Source organism: Balaenoptera acutorostrata, chromosome 13 (assembly GCF_949987535.1).
Source record: "Balaenoptera acutorostrata chromosome 13, mBalAcu1.1, whole genome shotgun sequence".
NCBI classification, from domain to species: domain Eukaryota; kingdom Metazoa; phylum Chordata; class Mammalia; order Artiodactyla; family Balaenopteridae; genus Balaenoptera; species Balaenoptera acutorostrata.
In genome coordinates, this window is record NC_080076.1 from 66350449 (window position 1) to 66362458 (window position 12010).

At 45.7% G+C, this 12010-nt stretch overlaps 1 protein-coding gene across 4 annotated transcripts in view; it reads left to right on the forward strand.

Annotated features, from left to right (window-relative positions):
• MED15 (mediator complex subunit 15) overlaps window positions 1–12010 on the forward strand; it is a 63434-nt gene that overhangs the window by 7466 nt on the left and 43958 nt on the right. The window lies entirely within an intron of this gene.

The following is a 12010-nucleotide window of genomic DNA, read 5'->3' on the forward strand; positions in this document are numbered from 1 at the left end:
GGTTATGACTCCAAGCTTTCCCTGCTGAGGGCACAGGTTCAATCCCTGGTCCGGGAACTAAGATCCCTCAAGCTGCAGTGGCCAAAAAAAAAAAATAAGGGGTCTCTTGCTAACCTAGGCGGGGCCTGTTAATAACCGTTCCTGATTGAATGAGTTAAGTATCCAGGTGGAGTAACTTATTTGGGGCAGTGAGTCCTTGGAGGAGACATTTGACCTTACTTTGAGCTTTTTTTTCCGAGACCGTTTCAGACATAGGGTTGCAGGGACAGAGCAGAGCGCTCTGGCGTGCTCTCCCTCCGTTCACCTGTTCTCTCACATGGCTCTGTGCTCAGGCTTGGCGAGTAGCAGCTGGGTGCTGTCTGGCTCCCTCCTCTGGACATGGTTTCCTCCTCGCCCTGGCCCTGCGGGCTTCTTGCAGCTCTGCCTGGGACTCAGGCGGCGGGGTGGGGAGGAGGATAGGGACCAGGGCCGAGGTGTGGCCTGGCTGCAGGTCAGCCTTTGTGCTCAGCCACTTGGCATCCAGTCCGGGAGAGGGGTGGCAAGGCGGGGAGGGGCAGAAGGCCCTGCCTGGGGGCTCCTGCTCTCTGAAGCCTGTGCACCCCTTGCTCCTTCCAGTGCAGGCTTCTGGGGGTGTGGGGGCAGTGCTTGTTGCTTCAGAAATGGCTCATTCCCATCCCCACTGTCTCCTGTTCTCTCCCTCTTTCCAACTTCCTTTCCATCCTCATCAGAGGTGCTGTGTGAGGAAGTGATCTGGCTGCTGGGTGTGGGCTGGAGCCCCTGATATAAAGTGGAGAGAATGCCAGCTTTGCCCTGAGAGGTCCTTTTGGGCCACCGCAGGCCCTTCACACCCATCGGGTTGCTGTGAGTCATGGCAGGGAGGATTCAGGCCTGAGACTGTGCAGCGGGAAATCCCTGCCAGGGGCTCGGGGTTGGAATTCAGGCCCCAGACCATTGGAGTCCAAACCTGAGGGTGGGGCTGGGGCAGGTCCTGGGGCCGGGCTCAGGGGCCCTCACCAGGCTCCCATAGTGTTTCTTTGTATTGAAGTAAAGCCCACCCATGCAGTGAGCTGCCCAAGGACACGTGTCACCGTTAAAATGCCCACCAGCTGCCCAGACTGCATCCTGAACAGGTCCAGCACCCTGTGCTTCAACCGGTGCAGCCCCTGCCCCACTCTTCTGACTTCCGGGCCATGGAGACATTTGTTCCAGAATTTCCTGTCGCTGGAATCCCAAGCTCTGCAACCCTGGGTCTGGGCTCTTCCGTTCAGAGTCACGTGTGTGACGTTTGTCTTCGTAGGCAGCAGGTTCTTATTCATGCCGTTGTTCTACTGCATGACCGCGCCCCCCTCCCCCACCCCGTACTGTCCTGTTGTGCGTTTGACAGACATTGGGGTGAGTTCCAGTTGTTGGCTGTGTGAACACTGCGCCAGGGCTGCTTTGGGTCCTGTCTCCTGTGAGTACAGTACTTGCTCTCTGGGCTCTGACCAGGTGCAGGGGTGGCCTTCAGCTTCAGCACCGTCTGGAAAATGATTTTCCCAGGTGATACCAGTTGACATTCCCACCAGCCACGTGGGGGAGTTGCCCTTGTTAGACATCTTTGCCAACATCCGATGTTGTCAAGGAAGCTGCCTTCATAACAAGCACTTTGTTAATTGTTAATGCGCACTCAGATTGACCCACCGGGTGCAGAGACAGTAGGAATGGAAGGGATGGCTTAGGAGGGAGAGAGCTGTCAGGAAGGAAGCTGCAGAATTGGGTGACCATGTGAGGGAGGCAAGCCCTGATCCTGTGCTAATTTCTGAGAGGTGAGTGCAGGGTGATGAAGTGCAGGGTGTGTGGGGTGTCAACCCCCTGGAGGAGAGAAGTCCAGAGCTGCCTGTGGGAGAAGCAGGGAGCAGACCTGGAAGAGCGTCAGTTGCAGGAGCGCCTCGCTGGGGCCCCGAGGGGCATGTGGGTGGAGCGGAGCGAGAGGATGTGGGTGCAGGGAAGCCAGTCCCGGCAGCGCCAGCCCGTCTCCACCTCCTGTTTCGGTCAGTGTGTTCCGGGCTGGTGGGTGCGGTACTTCATTCTCTTCAGATAACGTTGCAGATGATTTCAAAACAGGAGGGTATTTTCTGTGATTTCTCTGCTCAGAGATGACTGTTGCTGACATTTTGATCTCTTTCCTCCAGTCCTGTTTCTTTGGGCATATGACTTGATGTGTATGTATTTTAAATATGCCAACACACACACAAACCCATGTTTCTTAAGTGGAATTAGACTCTGAGTTCAAGTTTGAGTGGTGGCTTTCTCACCGCCAAGGTTCATCCCCTGGGGGAACTCTGGCTGGGACTGTGTGCCCATGGCCCAGGTTCACATGAGGCTGGACACAGCGAGTCTTCTGGCCGACGGGACTCTTCCACATAGTCTGGCTCTGTCTGGGTGGGGAGGGACTGGACCGACCTCTGGTTATGGGAGAAGGTTTTGTGAGACTTAATCAGTTCCCACTTTCCAGAGGCCCAAGCTCTCTAGGCCGAGGGAGACCCAACTCGTAGTGCATGGTTGCTCCCCGTGTGATGGCCCAGAGGGCCCCACTGCAGGGCACACTTGGGAGTGAGCCTCCTTCAGGCATCTCTGCACAGTCATCCTGTGTGCTTGAGATAACCCTTTTATTTCCTATCTTGTTGAAAGTTCCATTATGGACTTTTCCAAACATTCACAGAAGTAGGGATAATGGAAGTATGGTCTCCCAGCTACTTGGAGAGTTAGCATCATATGGCCAGTGTTTCACCCATCCCTTTCCACCCCCTCCTGGACTATCTTCAGTCACTTCCCAGATACCGTATGATTTTCACTGCTGGGACTCGAGTGCAGACCTCTGGAAGATAGGGCTTTCCTCCCCCCAAATATTTTACAAAGTCATGTGAGATAAGCATTTTAATAAGCTCTTGGGTTGGTAGAGTCTGTCCTTACCACGTGGTTGCCCAGTGGTGAGTGGGACACGCTTAGGGCTGGAACCTGGGGAGCCACAGTGGTCCAAGGCCTGGAGCCCAGAGGCCACTGCCTGGATGGATCAAGAGGTCTTTCCAGCATCCTGGTTCTGTTGTGGTCAAACCCGCAGAATGGAGAAAATGATGAAACTTGTGTAGCTTCTGTAGCTTAAATAATGACACATGCTTCTAAGAGCAGCGGTAGCTTCTTTAGGTGTCGTTCTTTCATTGATCTAATTCGTCGAGGGTTGAGAAATCTTGCAAGCAGAAATTGGAGAGCTTAATTAAACCGATAAGAAAGTGAAGAGAAAGAGAACAGGAAGGGGTCGCAGTCTGGGATGTAGTTTGGCAAACAGGCTTCCAGCTGCAGTGAGGTGGAGCAGGCTCCCTGAGTTAAGGACAGGTAGTTTGCTCTGGTTGCAGTTGGTGACTAAACCATCTGTGTTTCATTTCCTGACTCCGAGCTGAAGCCACCTGGGTGCTGGGGCAGGCTCGAGAGAAGACCGCCCGTCGGCTGTCTGAGCCCCAGGGAAGCTGCCTGTCCCGTGATGTGTGCAATGTGTGTGATGGCCCCTCTTGGGTCGGTGCCTCTGACCACACTCTGGCCAAGGGGTCCAAGGAGAACTGCAGAATGCTGGGGCAGGTGGGTGTGGGCATTGCTGATGGAGCGGAGCTTCCTGTCTCTGCGTGGACTAAGTCGGGAAGGCATAGAAAGGCGAGGGAGGCCTTTCTTCGTAGCTGGCGTTCCTTGAATATTTCTTTATGGCAGAGTCGGTGGCACACTCTTTAGGTGCATTTTGTTATTTGATTTTTAAAAAAATTTATTTATTTTAATTAATTTTTTTTTGGCTGTGTTGGGTCTTCGTTGCTGTATGCGGGCTTTCTCTAGTTGCGGCGAGTGGGGGTTACTTTTCTTTGAGGTGCGTGGGCTTCTCATTGCGTTGGCTTCTCTCATTGCGGAGCATGGGCTTTAGGCGCGCAGGTTTCAGTAGTTGTGGCTCGCAGGCTTAGTTGCTCTGCGGCATGTGGGATCTTCCCAGACCAGGGCTCGAACCCGTGTCCCCTGCATTGGCAGGCGGATTCTTAACTACTGCGCCACCAGGGAAGTCCCTGTCATTTGATTTTTATCGAACTAATATTTGTGCATAAATTTTAAAAGTCAAGGACTGATACGACTTACAAGAGACTGCAGCGGTCCTGACTCACCATGTCCTCCCCTTGACTCGGGGCTTTCTTTTCTGGCCGGTGTCTGTGGTTCTAACTCACGTGCACGGGTCATCACAGTGATGAGTTTATGATTATCTGTTGACTTTCTCTGGGAACACAGCTGTTATCTCTGCCTCTCCCTTGTCCACCAGTGTTTCAGCTTCTGGGTAAATGGGTAATGAACGCTAATGTTTAGGGCCACACGGACAGACGTTCACAGCCGAACACAGTGGCAGACTGTGATGGTTTTCACTCCCAGGGAAAAACGTGCCTTCTTAGAAATGTGCCTAGAGTTGTGTGTGCCTGCGGCTGAGTCTTCCCCTGTCTTCAGCCACCTCTCGGTGCAGTTATCACAAGCTTGGTGCTGCTGGGCTGTCTGTCCTTCCGCACCTCCCTTCTGGAGGCCTCGGGGGTGAGGCCCTCTCAGGGGCTTGTCTCCTGCAAGGCTCCAGTGTTGGGGTTCTTGCTTCCTGTATCCTGGGTTTTCTTCTTTTTGGTTCACTGCCTTGTTCTACGAGCTTCCAGGAAAGGGGCTCCAGGGAGGCCATGTCAGTATGGATGCATGTGGACTTCTAGGGCAGAGGTGCTTTCTCAAGGATTGAGAAGCCTCTCCTGCTGCTTTCTTGTCTCCGGGGCTGGCCTGGTGCTTCTCCTCTCGGTGAGCTTTAGGGCGTCTTGCCTTACTCCTAAAACTCACGGCGGTGCTTCAGGGGAAATCCCTTCAGTCATTTCCCAGGGAGTCCTGTTTCCTCCATGCCCTGTATGCACTCTCCCCCCATGTCTTTAAAGCTGGCCCTTAGACCCTCTTTTTTTGTTGTTGAATTATATTTTATTTATTTTTTTATACAGCAGGTTCTTATTAGTTATCCATTTTATACGTATTAGTGTACATATGTCAATCCCAATCTCCCAATTCATCACACCACCACCCCCCCCCCACCACTTTCCCCACTTGGTATCCATACGTTTGTTCTCTACATCTGTGTCTCTATTTCTGCCCTGTAAACCGGTTCATCTGTACCATTTTTCCAGGTTCCACATATATGCATTAATATACGATATTTGTTTTTCTCTTTCTGACTGACTTCACTCTGTATGACAGTCTCTAGATCCATCCACGTCTCTACAAATGACCCAGTTTCGTTGCTTTTTATGGCTAATATTCCATTGTGTATAAGTACCACATCTTCTTTATCCATTCGTCTGTTGATGGGCATTTAGGTTGCTTCCATGACCTGGCTATTGTAAATAGTGCTGCAATGAACATTGGGGTGCATGTGTCTTTTTGAATTATGGTTTTCTCTGGGTATATGCCCAGTAATGGGATTGCTGGGTCATATGGTAATTCTATTTTTAGTTTTTTAAGGAACCTTCATATTGTTCTCCATAGTGGCTGTATCAATTTACATTCCCACCAACAGTGCAAGAGGTCCCTTTTCTCCACACCCTCTCCAGCATTTGTTGTTTGTAGATTTTCTGATGATGCCCATTCTAACTGGTGTGAGGTGATACCTCATTGTAGTTTTTTTTTTTTTTTTTTTTTTTTTTAATTATTATTATTATTATTATTATTATTTTTTGGATGTGTTGGGTCTTCGTTTCTGTGCGAGGGCCCTCCCCAGCTGCGGCAAGCGGGGGCCACCCCTCATCATGGTGCGCGGGCCTCTCACCACCGCGGCCCCTCCCGCTGCGGAGCACAGGCTCCAGACGCGCAGGCTCAGCAATTGTGGCTCACGGGCCCAGTCGCTCCGCGGCACGTGGGATCCTCCCAGACCAGGGCCCGAACCCCCGTCCCCTGCATCGGCAGGCAGACTCCCAACCACTGCGCCACCAGGGAAGCCCCCTCATTGTAGTTTTGATTTGCATTTCTCTAATAATTAGTGATGTTGAGCAGCTTTTCATGTGCTTCTTGGCCATCTGTATGTCTTCTTTGGAGAAATGTCTATTTAGGTCTTCTGCCCATTTTCTGATTGGGTTGTTTGTTTTTTTAATATTGAGCTGCATGAGCTGTTTATATATTTTAGAGATTAATCCGTTGTCCGTTGATTCATTTGCAAATATTTTCTCCCATTCTGAGGGTTGTCTTTTCGCCTTGTGTATGTTTTCCTTTGCTGTGCAAAAGCTTTTAAGTTTCCTTAGGTCCCATTTGTTTATTTTATTTTATTTATTTATTTTTTTTACCATTTAAAAAAAATTTTTTTATTGGGGTATCGTTGATTTACAATGTCGTGTTAGTTTCAGGTATACAGCAGAGTGAATCAGCTATACATATATCCACTATTTTTTCTTAAATTCTTTTCCCATATAGGCCATTACAGAGTTTTGAGTAGAGTTCCCTGTGCTATACAATAGCTCCTTATTAGTTACCTTTTTTATATGTAGTAGCATGTATGTGTCAATCCTAATCTTCCAATTTATCCCCTCCCCATCTTTACCACTTTTAAGCATACAGTTCAGTGGTAATAAACATTCATCACATTGAGCAACCATCACCACCATCCATCGCCGTGAACTCTTTTCATCTTCTAAAACGGAAACGCTATACCCATTAAACAGTAACTCTTCATTTCCTCATTCCCTGCCCCTGGCAACCACCAGTATATTCTTTTAAACTATATCTGGACAACCTATGTTTTCACCAATTGATCAAAAGGCAAATTGGATGTCTGTGTTAATGGTGTCATAAGAACCTCAAATATTAGAATACTATCGCAGTCAATCTAGAAATCCTTAACATTGGCGTCAATATGTGGCAAATCTACTTTTTGTATGTCACTGCAAAGAGGTGCAGCTAGGTGTCAACTGTGATGCTCATTCACTGGTGGTTAACCTTTCATGTCCCTAAATCTTCTGTACCATCTTGTTTTCACTGAGACCAATCTATTTTTTATTTGCTTTAAAATATTTTATTGGAATCCTTTGGGTAAGACCAAGTAAAGGCCACCTAATTGATTTTGGTCCCCAATTTCTAGGCAGTCTCCTCCCTCCACCCCAGGAGGTTGACAGCTGCTCACGCGGGTTAATGCAGGAAAGATGTGAAGTTCCGAGGATCTGTCCAACACCAGGTAGAGAACATCCTTTGTGTCAGCAAAATTCACAGTACCCAGGCAGAAGGCACGCTACTCTCCACTTCTTGTCACTCTCCACTTCTTGTCACAGCTTGTTGATGAAGTGGCAGGAACCATTACCTGGGCATCCCAGCCATCCCAACAGCACTTCTCCAAGAGGAGAATTCCAAACTTTAGGCCTTCAGCCACCAGGCTATCCCTGAATCTCTGTGAAGGGCCGCTGCCCCGGCTGGGCTTCCAAAGCTCTCAAGCTTTATTCAAAAATAACACACCGGTCAGTGAACGTCTTAATCCCCCTCGAGGTGCTGCAGACCCTCCTTCGAGAATCAGGGTCCTGTACGCCGGCAGCTGTGCAAAGATGGCGCAGGCCGTTGCCTTCCTCTTGGAAGGTTGCACAGTGGCCGCCAGGCGGATCCCAAAGCCACCATCTTCGCCATCCACGAGTTCACTGCCCAAAGAGCCCATTTCTTTATTTTTGTTTTTATTTCCGTTACTCTAGGAGGTGGATAAGAAAAGGTCTTGCTGTGATTTATGTCAAAGGGTGTTCTTCCTATGTTTTCCTCTAAGAGTTTTATAGTGTCCGGTCTTACATTAAGGTCTCGAATCCATTTTGAGTTTATTTTTGTGTATGGTGTTAGGGAGTGTTCTAATTTCATTCTTTTACATGTAGCTGTCCAGTTTTCCCAGCACCACTTACTGAAGAGACTGTCTTTTCTCCATTGTATATCCTTGCCTCCTTTGTCATAGATTACTTGACCATAGGTGCGTGGGTTAATCTCTGGGCTTTCTATCTTGTTCCATTGATCTATGTTTCTGTTTTTGTGCCAGTACCATATTGTCTTGATTACTGTAGCTTTGTAGTATAGTCTGAAGTCAGCGAGTCTGATTCTTCCAGCTCCATTTTTTTCCCTCAAGACTGCTTTGGCTATTCGGGGTCTTTTGTGTCTCCATACGAATTTTAAGATTTTTTTGTTCTAGTTCTGTAAAAAATGCCATTGGTAATTTGATAGGGATTGCATTGAATCTGTAGATTGCTTTGGGTAGTATTGTCATTTTCACAATGTTGATTCTTCCAATCCAAGAACATGGTATATCTCTCCATCTGTTGGTATCATCTTTAATTTCTTCCATCAGTGTCTTATAGTTTCCTGCATACAGGTCTTTTGTCTCCCTAGGTAGGTTTATTCCTAGGTATTTTATTCTTTTTGTTGCAGTGGTAAATGGGAGTGTTTCCTTAATTTCTGCTTCAGATTTTTCATCATTAGTGTATAGGAATGCAAGAGATTTCTGTGCATTGATTTTGTATCCTGCAACTTTACCAGATTCATTGATTAGCTCTAGTAGTTTTCTGGTGGCATCTTTAGGATTCTCTATGTATAGTATCATGTCATCTGCAAAGAGTGACAGTTTTACTTCTTCTTTTCCAATTTGTATTCCTTTTATTTCTTTTTCTTCTCTGATTGCTGTGGCTAGGACTTCCAAAACTATGTTGAATAATAGTGGTGAGAGTGGACGTCCTTTTCTTGTTCCTGATCTTAGAGGAAATGCTGTCAGTTTTTCACCATTGAGAATGATGTTTGCTGTGGGTTTGTCATATATGGCCTTTATTATGTTGAGGTAGGTTGCCTCTGTGCCCACTTTCTGGAGAGTTTTTGTCATAAATCAGTGTTGAATTTTGTCAAAAGCTTTTTCTGCATCTATTGAGATGATCATGTGGTTTTTCTTCTTCAATTTGTTAATATGGTGTATCACATTGATTGATTTGTATATATTGAAGAATCCTTGCATCCCTGGGATAAATCCCACTTGATCATGGTGTATGATCCTTTTAGTGTGTTGTTGGATTCTGTTTGCTAGTATTTTGTTGAGAATTTTTGCATCTATAGTCATCGGTGATATTGGTTGGTAATTTTCTTTATTTGTAGTATCTTTGTCTGGTTTTGGTATCAGGGTGATGGTGACCTCATAGAATGAGTTTGGGAGTGTTCCTTCCTCTGCAGTTTTTTGGAAGAGTTTGAGAAGGATGGGTGTTAGCTTTTCTCTATATGTTTGATAGAATTCATCTGTGAAGCCATATGCTCCTGGACTTTTGTTTGTTGGAAGATTTTTAATCACAGTTTCAATTTCATTACTTGTGATTGGTCTGCTCATATTTTCTATTTCTTTCTGGTTCAGTCTTGGAAGGTTATACCTTTCTAAGAATTTGTCCATTTCTTCCAGGTTGTCCATTTTATTGGCATAGAGTTGCTTGTAGTCTCTTAGGATGCTTTGTATTTCTGCAGTGTCCGTTGTAATTCCTCCTTTTTCATTTCTAATTTTATTGATTTGAGTCCTCTCCCTCTTTTTCTTTTTCTTTTTTTTGATTTTTTTTTCCCCTAAGTTTTCTTCTAGGAGCTTCTTTAAAAAATAAATTTATTTATTTATTTATTTTTGGCAGTGTTGGGTCTTCGTTTCTGTGCAAGGGCTTTCTCCAGTTGCGGCGAGTGGGGACCACTCTTCATCGCAGTGCGCGGGCCTCTCACTGTCGCAGCCTCTCCTGTTGTGGAGCACAGGCTCCAGACGCGCAGGCTCAGTAGTTGTGGCTCAAAGGCCTAGCCGCTCTGCGGCATGTGGGATCTTCCCGGACCGGGGCACGAACCCGTGTCCCCTGCACTAGCAGGCGGATTCCTAACCACTGTGCCAACAGTGAAGCCCCTCCCTCTTTTTCTTGATGAGTCTAGCTAATGGTTTATCAATTTTGTTTATCTTCTCAAAGAACCAGCTTTTAGTTTTATTGATCTCTGCTATTGTTTTCTTTGTTTCTATTTCATTTATTTCTGCTCTGATCTTTATGATTTCTTTCCTTCTACTAACTTTGGGTTTTGTTTGTTCTTCTTTCTCTAGTTCCTTTAGGTGTAAGGTTAGATTGTTTATTTGAGATTTTTCTTGTTTCTTGAAGTAGGCTTGTATTGCTGTAAACTTCCCTCTTAGAACTGCTTTTGCTGCATCCCATAGGTTTTGGATCGTCGTGTTTTCATTGTCATTTGTCTCTAGGTATTTTTTGATTTCCTCTTTGATTTCTTCAGTGATCTCTCGGTTATTTAGTAACGTATTGTTTAACCTTCATGTGTTTGTGTTTTTTACATTTTCTTCCCTGTAATTGATTTCTAATCTCATAACGTTGTGGTTGGAAAAGATGCTTGATATGATTTCAATTTTCTTAAATTTACCGAGGCTTGATTTGTGACCCAAGATGTGATCTATCCTGGAGAATGTTCCATGTGCACTTGAGAAGAAAGTGTAATCTGCTGTTTTTGGGTGGAACGTCCTATAAATATCAATTAAATCTATCTGGTCTATTGTGTCATTTAAAGCTTATGTTTCCTTATTAATTTTCTGTCTGGATGATCTGTCCATTGGGGTAAGTGAGGTGTTAGAGTCCCCCACTATTATTGTGTTACTGTCGATTTCCTCTTTTATAGCTGTTAGCAGTTGCCTTATGTATTGAAGTGTTCCTGTGTTGGGTGCATATATATTTATAATATGGATTGATCCCTTGATCATTATGTAGTGTCCTTCCTTGTCTCTTGTAACATTCTTTATTTTAAAGTCTATTTTATCTGATATTGAGTATTGCTACTCCAGCTTTCTTTTGATTTCCATTTGCATGGAATATCTTTTTCCATCCCCTCACTTTCAGTCTGTACATGTCCCTAAGTCTGAAGTGGTTCTCTTGTAGACAGCATATAGATGGGTCTTGTTTTTCGTTTTTTAATTAATTAATTTATTTATTTATTTATTTATTTTTAGCTGTGTTGGGTCTTCGTTTCTGTGCGAGGGCTTTCTCTAGTTGCGGCGAGCGGGGGCCACTCTTCATTGCGGTGCACGGGCCTCTCACTATCGCGGCCTCTCTTGTTGCGGAGCACAGGCTCCAGATGCACAGACTCAGTAGTTGTGGCTCACGGGTCCAGTTGCTCCGTGGCATGTGGGATCTTCCCAGACCAGGGCTCGAACCCGTGTCCCCTGCATTGGCAGGCAGATTCTCAACCACTGCGCCACCAGGGAAGCCCTGGGTCTTGTTTTTGTATCCATTCAGCGAAACTGTGTTTTTTGATTGGAGCATTTAATCCATTCACGTTTAAAGTAATTATTGATATATGTTCCTATTACCATTTTCTTAATTGTTATGGGTTTGTTTCTGTAGGTCCTTTTCTTCTCTTGTGTTTCCCAATTAGAGAAGTTTACTTTAGCATTTGTTGTAGAGCTGGTTTGGTGGTGCTGAATTCTCTTAGCTTTTGCTTGTCTGTAAAGCTTTTGATTTCTCTGTCGAATCTGAATGAGATCCTTGCCAGGTAGAGTAATCTCGGTTGTAGTTTATTCCGTTTCATCACTTTAAATATATCGTGCCACTCCCTTCTGGCTTGTAGAGTTTCTGCTGAGAAATCAGCTGTTAACCTTATGGGAGTTCCCTTGTATGTTATTTGTCGTTTTTCCCTTGTTGCTTTCAATAATTTGTCTTTAATTTTTGCCAATTTGATTACTATGTGTCTTGGCATGTTTTTCCTTGGATTTATCCTGCCTGGGACTCTCTGCGCTTCCTGGACTTGGGTGGCTATTTCCTTTCCCATGTTAGGGAAGTTTTCAACTATGATCTCTTCAGATATTTTCTCGGGTCCTTTCTCTCTCTCTTCTCCTTCTGGGACCCCCTGTATTGTGAATGTTGTTGTGTTTAATGTTGTCCCAGAGGTCTCTTAAGCTGTCTTCATTTCTTTTCATTCTTTTTTCTTT